We start from the raw sequence: 7092 nt of genomic DNA, 5'->3' as shown, positions 1-7092 counted from the left end.
TACATGTGAAGATGCACAAAAAGCTGTAATCGCAACACGGACGCATTTAACGTTACCCACCAGACGCAGGCGGTTTTGTGAATCTTGCACAAATCCACCCCGGCCTTATCACCCCTTAAGGTGGATACAGCTAGCCTTGCATACTGTGATGTAAATCTGGAGTTTTATATCAGTCCACCTGTTGAATATGCAGGTACCTGGTTACACTTGCTCCCAGCTTGTTTGCAGAGTGTGTCAGACACACGCAAAGGTGTAGTGACAATCAAGCAGGGAACTATCTGTCTCTTATGTAGTCCGATGCTTCGTCCTATTCACCAGCTGGTTGCTGCTTTGTTTCTGCTGGATTTGATGTTGGGCTAACAGCGTAGGATATGCAGAGATGTTTTTGTTTTCCCTGAGGTTTTTGCCTACTTTTGGATTAGACGTGAGTCAGGCTAGATGGCGACTGCCAGAGCCACCGCAAAACCTGTGGGTGACTTCAAGTGCCAAAATGTAAAATATAGTCAATGGCCTTGTTTTTCTATGGCGCCTTTCTACCTGTTGGTACTCAAAGCGCTTTACAATCACAGACCCATCTACCCAGTGTCTTGCTCAATGATATTTCGGCGAGTGGCACGTTCTGGAGACAACCCGCTCTACCTACTGAGTCACAACCTTAGGGTCGGTTAGTGAACATGGGCTGGGGGTGGAATCTGAATCATGTCTGCTTTATTCCTTCCTGTTACAACAGCTTATTTTAACTTGTGAAATACTGACAACATGCTTCCCAGGCCTATAACAGATATTAGAGGAAGCCAGAATAAAGTTGGGGAGTCTAATATGCTATACTTGGTAGGTCCAATTGGAAGAATACTTATTCTTATTTATTGTAAACTGATTTTGCTCAGATGTGTGTTGAATTATTTCTACCCTCACACTGACTGATCTGGTAAATCTACCAGGAACAGTTCCCTACCTGCTCGTTCAAAATGGCTGCTGTAGGAATAAGGTCAACTCTTAAAATTCTGCTCACGTCTCTTCAGTATTTCGACTCCTTTTCAAATTAGTCCACAGAAATACTTTACAGTTAGGTTCAAGCCTCAGGAGAAAAAACACTGTCAAACTACACACATCCATTCCTGTTTGTTGGGATTTGAAGGATTCACACATTTAAAAAAAAAAAAAAAAAAAAAAAAAAAAAACTACCTAAAGAGATGCACCCAGGTTTTAGAGCATTTGAACTGACAGAGAATTATTCAGATTAAAACTATTGATACTAACTTTGTGGGGGTTGTTTTTGCCCTGAGACTGTGACTTATTTGAGAATAACACTGGATCTTTAGCAGAGTCCTAGAGTCTCTATCAACTCCCAAATGGCCTGTGTATTCCCTGACTGGACACAGGATGAAGGCTAATACCCTCTAGACAGTAAAGTCAGGTCATGCCCAGCCTCCGGAGCTTTAAATGGACTCTTTCATGGCTGGGGCGGCCCCGGGGCCTCTGCGGTGGGTAAAGTGTGTATTTCCAGTAGCGCAAATGGAAACTCAATTGAAAAGCTCAGGGTCTGAGTATATCATGCCTCCATTGTGCCCGTACAAATATGTCACACACAAGGCTTGGTTTATTTGGCTGGAAAACTGGTTGGGACGTAGCGGGGGTCACGTCTTTCTTTTTTTAGCAAGTTCATTCATCCATTTTTAACAACTGCATCTAAAAAAAGGGTTTTCTGTTCCAGGAGAAGTAATACAGTGTTATTTAGACAGACAGGTCACATCTTATGTAGTCATAAATTGTGGACTATGGTACAACATTTACATTTCAGCATTGTTTCCTGCATTTATACACTTAGTTTATGGGACATGGAGCATGCAGCTAAGTGGTGTTCTGTATGGTCTTCCAGGACCAGGGGTCATCTTCCAGGCTCTCTCTCTTTGCCACGTTTGCATTGAGCAGCCCATATCTTCACCATGCTGTAACAAGGAGCCCCCTCCCCCAAGAGTTTTTGCCATGTCACCAGCCCTTAAGACCAACGTACAAACTCTGAGGATCCATTTTCAATGTTAAAGTGCCCTAAAACTGAACTTCTACAAAATGTTTAAACTTCACAATTTCAGCAAAATCGCTCGGTCAAATGTTTGTGCAACAAGAGGTGTGTATCTCATCTCCTTCAACCTTCGGACACAAACTTATCCATCACCTCTTGCAGACTTGTGGTAATTGCATTTTGGAGTAATGGTTTCGGAGTCATTTAGGTAGCTAAAACTAGCTTCAACAAAACAGTTAGTTAAAGACGTGCAGCTAGACAGATCTTTTTATCTATATCCAATCCCTCTACTAAGCTCCAGCTTCATGTTCCTCATGCAGCTAATAGAGGGTAATTGAACTAAACATACCTCCCAAAATGTCACGCTGACTCCAGCTAGCTTTCATTTTTTTTTTTAGGAGGAGGCAGCTGTTTCCCTTCCTCTTCCTGTCCGTCTGTTTAAAACCGCACAAGTGTGTGTTTGACAAAGGCCATCTCTCGGACTGGTGTGGAATGCCGGTACGTAGCGACCTGGGATTCAAGCCTGTACTTTTCCTACCTCTTAAAGCCCCGTGATCCTTCAGTCTGGGCATTCATGATTACAGAAGTGTACAAGCCAAGCTAATTGTTTGAACAGACTATGTGTATGTTTGCACTTAGTAAGTTGTGACTTTCACGCCGACTTCAGCAAATTCAGAGAACCTCCTGGAGGACGAACCCTTGGGAGGACTGATTTGTATTTGTATTTGTTGCGTCGATGGTTCTGATGTGTAGACATTAACTGAAGGATTAAATTCAAGGAAGTAGATCAAGCATGGAGCTACAGATGATTGATATTAGTGAGGGGTTTGACTGATGCATCACGAAACGTCGCCACATAACATGTCATGTGGCGGCAGTGAAACATCTTGAGTTGATGGGAATGACACTTGTTTTGCAGATAATAAACCAAAAATCAGTTGTTTTTTATCCACATGTCCATGGCAAGTTCCACCAAAGCCTAGGTTCTGGAGGGTCGCATGCGAAGACATGTGTGTATGCAATCCCTCCAGTCCAGACTAGCAAGATCTGACATAGGGTGGATACGAGGGCGGAATTTGAAAGTATTGTCACTGCGCTGTAGGTCCTTGATGGCTTTAAGGGTTTGCGGATGTTATTGCACAATATGCCAACATGTGCACATCTGCGTGCCCCGTTTCCGGCTTTCTTTTCAAACACTTGCTTGGTTTGCCTTTCTTGACAATGGCTAGGTCAACAGGACTCATAACAAGTCACTGAAATCCATTCAGTAGATGGCAAGATATTGCAATCTGTAATCCAAATATGTTTTCATATCTACAATATGGGGTTAATTTGGTGAGTAAAGGGGTTTGTCTCGTAGTCTGTTCAAATATCAGTGCTTTTAAGCCAATTATCATTAATTATTATCAAGCTAATCATTTTAAAGCAACTACTAAGCAATGTGTCGCTTTCCTCCAGTAGATTAAATCACTTTACGCTCATGTCAGACTATACGTATGAATTACAGTCACGACAGGCGCGGCATGCTGTTTGTATTGTGTTGAATTCATGTCAAGATGAATTACATCCAGCCATCCCGATGACAGACATGCTGCACGAGGCCATCTCAAAACTGAAGGCTCATGTGGCATGCAGATGTGCGCTAAATATCAAGTTATCCATTATAATTTATGCAACAGTCGTCTCGTTTTGTCCCCAAGGAAAAGACTGGTTTACGGGTTTAGCATGTCCTCTTTCACATTTGTCATTTAAAAGGGCACCGGGAAGAATAGAAGATCATTTCTGTTTTTGCCTTTCGAACATAAACAGTGCTTAGAGAATGGAGCCGCGCGTTCAGGATAGCACAGGTAGCTAATCATGGCACAGAGTGGATCCCGGGTCTCGAGCTAACCTCTAATTCTCAGGAGTCCCTGCAGCTGATCAGAGTCCGGGCACAGACAGAAATTATATGAACCGTGACCGCCTTTGTTGAATCAGCATTTTCCAACAAGCATTTGATAGATGGTGATGTGGAGGAAATGGCCTAGTTCAGCCCCTTATGATAAGTAGGTTCAGAACCAACTCAAACATTTAATAGATATCCACAACAATATGATGTAGGTGTCTATTAAAACACCTTGTGCAACTGACCTGACATTTGACTTCCCAAAATGATTCAACCAGCAGCTACAGTCACGAGTCTCAAGCTTCATTCCGGTGCTAGAGGTAACTAGTAATCAATGTAAACTGATCCGAAATAGAGAAATGATTTACGATGGAAATGTGAACACACTTTTGCCCTTAACAGCCTCTCTGTGATTAATGATAATTAGAGCCTTCTGTTACTGCAAGCTGAGCTCCCATTGGACAAGCTCAAACCAGTCCCTCGGGTTTGCTTTTCTCTTCCCGGGCCACGCAGGGGAAAGGCTCGGTGGAGAAAGGTAAGAAGTGTGCTGGGATCAAACGCGGTGTCACCCACTGTGGAAGGAGCCTGCCAAGGGTGAGGGGAGGTCAGGAATCCAGGGTTGTGGCAGAATGTGAGGAATGTTGCCTCCAGACCTGAACACTGAGAACCAGTGACCACGGAGAGAGATACCATCTGAGGATTTGCAGAGTAATGGCTCAGGGTCAAAGTTACAGGATGAGGGCCCAAAAGTAAATTTATGACAAATGCATGAAGCTGTTTGAAGGACGGCCACTTTGCACCGAAAAGACGTTCTGAAGTTTATTGCTATGAAGATGAAATGGAAACAAGCTGTCCAACACCGCATGTGATTTTCATCATTCGAGAGTACACACAGACTACTGCTCAGCTAATTGTTATTCCACATTGTGGATGAGAACGTGCAACTCAAATCACATGTGCAGTAGAATGTCAGTTCAAACATCTCCTTCCTACTAACAACTGGCTTTGACACCACTACATGTCCTTTAAGAAACCATAGTGGGCTCAGGCACGGGCCTTGTGGTCTGCAGCTTTATGCTAGCACCAACCAATTGTTGTCACTGTGACTGATACCCTCACTCACTGCCTCAAATATGACATAACTCATACAACTACAGTAGGAACTTGTGAAAAGTGTCAGTCAGCGTTTACATCTTTCTTCTCTGGCAGCTGTATGTTACAAAAACTTTGACCTGATCAATGTACCGATCCAGAACACAAGCTTAATATGAGCTAAATGCCAACAGCAGCATGCTAACACGATTATGTTTTCACCGAAGCACGGCTGAGGTTGATGGGATTGTCAAATTCTGCGGGTGTTTGGTCATAAACTTAAAATTTAGTGTTCGCTCTTTGTGGCGAACCTGCAGAGAGCTACCACCCAAATCTTCAGCTCTTCTTTTTTGTAATGAACTTATTGTATTGATTTGCGTGTTCTCAGTGCTGTCTTAACATCAAGGTAATGTTACACTGAGCAGCTAACCAGATGCTACTATTCATCTTAAAGTGAAATACACCTTTTCTCCTTTCCCTTTACCCAAGCTGGTTAAGGCAGAATGCCGTCCACCGTGAGCCTGGGTCTGTCTCTAAATGCCAGCTCAAGGGGTAGAAAACTGGGATAAAACCTGCCATTGCTCCCATATTTCATGTGGCATTCTTGTTCCCTTCCGCTGTCTGTGCGCTTCTGTCAAAATCTCCTTGAGTGTATGAAGCGGCAAGAAGCTAACCCCAAGCTAACATTGCTAACATTCAAATGTCAAGTTTTGAAGAAGACCTGGATCATGCAACAAGCCAGGACTGCTTGGTTCACTATGTGACTGGTTGTAAAGATCTACAAGTTTGCAGCATGTTCTTGCATGTTCTATTTTCTGATAGCCTACGACAATTGTCAGTCAGAGTTTACATCTTTTTTTGTTCACAGCCACATGTTCCCATAACCTGACCAATAAACCGATCCACAGCGCAATCGGATAGTAAATTTGTTCAATAGCCACATACAGCTTGCAAATCGTCCAAAGGCGCCAAGTCTAGTCTACTGATGATCAAACATAGAGACATACTGCAGGACTTTTTTTATTAAAAAGCTATTTTAATAGCAGCACTTGCATCCCAGTGTGCAAATGTTTCACAGTCAATAGTTCATGTCTGCACCCACACTTCTAGCTGATCAGGAATCATCTGAGTTTATAACTATTTTCTGAAAAGATGAAGCTATAACATATAAATGACTGTATGTGCTGCGTGTACAGTATACAGTCAGCTGTTACCCAAAAGCAAGACCAAACACAACTGTCATTTAAACTGCAGCAGCATCCAACTTCTAATCGAGAGCTGTAATTTCTTCACGAAAACCAAAATGAATACCGGGGCACAACTGTTCTATTTCAGCCTCAGAGATCCCTTGTTCATAATTTTACTCTCGTACCCTGTATTCTGCTTTGCCATCCTGTTTGATATTCCGTTTCCGGGCATCATCCCGCTCCACCGGTTCAGCTAGACTGCCCTGAACAAACTGCTAATTATCCCTCTGATGCAAGGGCACCTCCCTGAGCATGACTGGACCACACGGTGAATGAAGGGCCCACAGCTGGCTCACAGCAGACATCTTCCAGTTTTTCTTCAGCAGAAATTACACTTGCTGGGGACATTTTAGATCCTTTGAAGGCTGTTTTACCAAGAGAGGACTTAATGGCAGCAGCTGTATGCATGTAACATTTCTAGGGTTTTTTGGGGGTTTTTTTGGCAGTCACAGCTGTTTCTTTGCTCTGTGTGAGAACTTTCTCTGTTAGGTTTGTTTTTATATTTACTGCATTCTGACATTAAAACAAAAGCTTTCCATAAACATGCCAACACCTAAAACTAGCCAACATTCCCATTCCTTCAGTGTTATTTTTCAAACTGAATCTCAAATTGAAGATCTCAGTAAAAACACACCCAAAAATAAAATAAATGATCCACATGCTTATACCAACTGGGAGTGCAATGGCATTGTTAGCAAAAGACTGCACATACGGAGTCCATTCACAGCTCTAATGTGTTCCAGACAAAGCCTTGCATCTCTGCTCGAAACCACTCTTGCAGATCATGCACAAATTCAGCCGTGGTACACTGAGCATATTTTCTTCTAAAGTGATTATGTCAGGCT

Source organism: Chelon labrosus, assembly GCF_963514085.1.
Source record: "Chelon labrosus genome assembly, chromosome: 18".
Lineage (NCBI taxonomy): Eukaryota > Metazoa > Chordata > Actinopteri > Mugiliformes > Mugilidae > Chelon > Chelon labrosus.
This window is presented reverse-complemented; position numbering follows the sequence as displayed.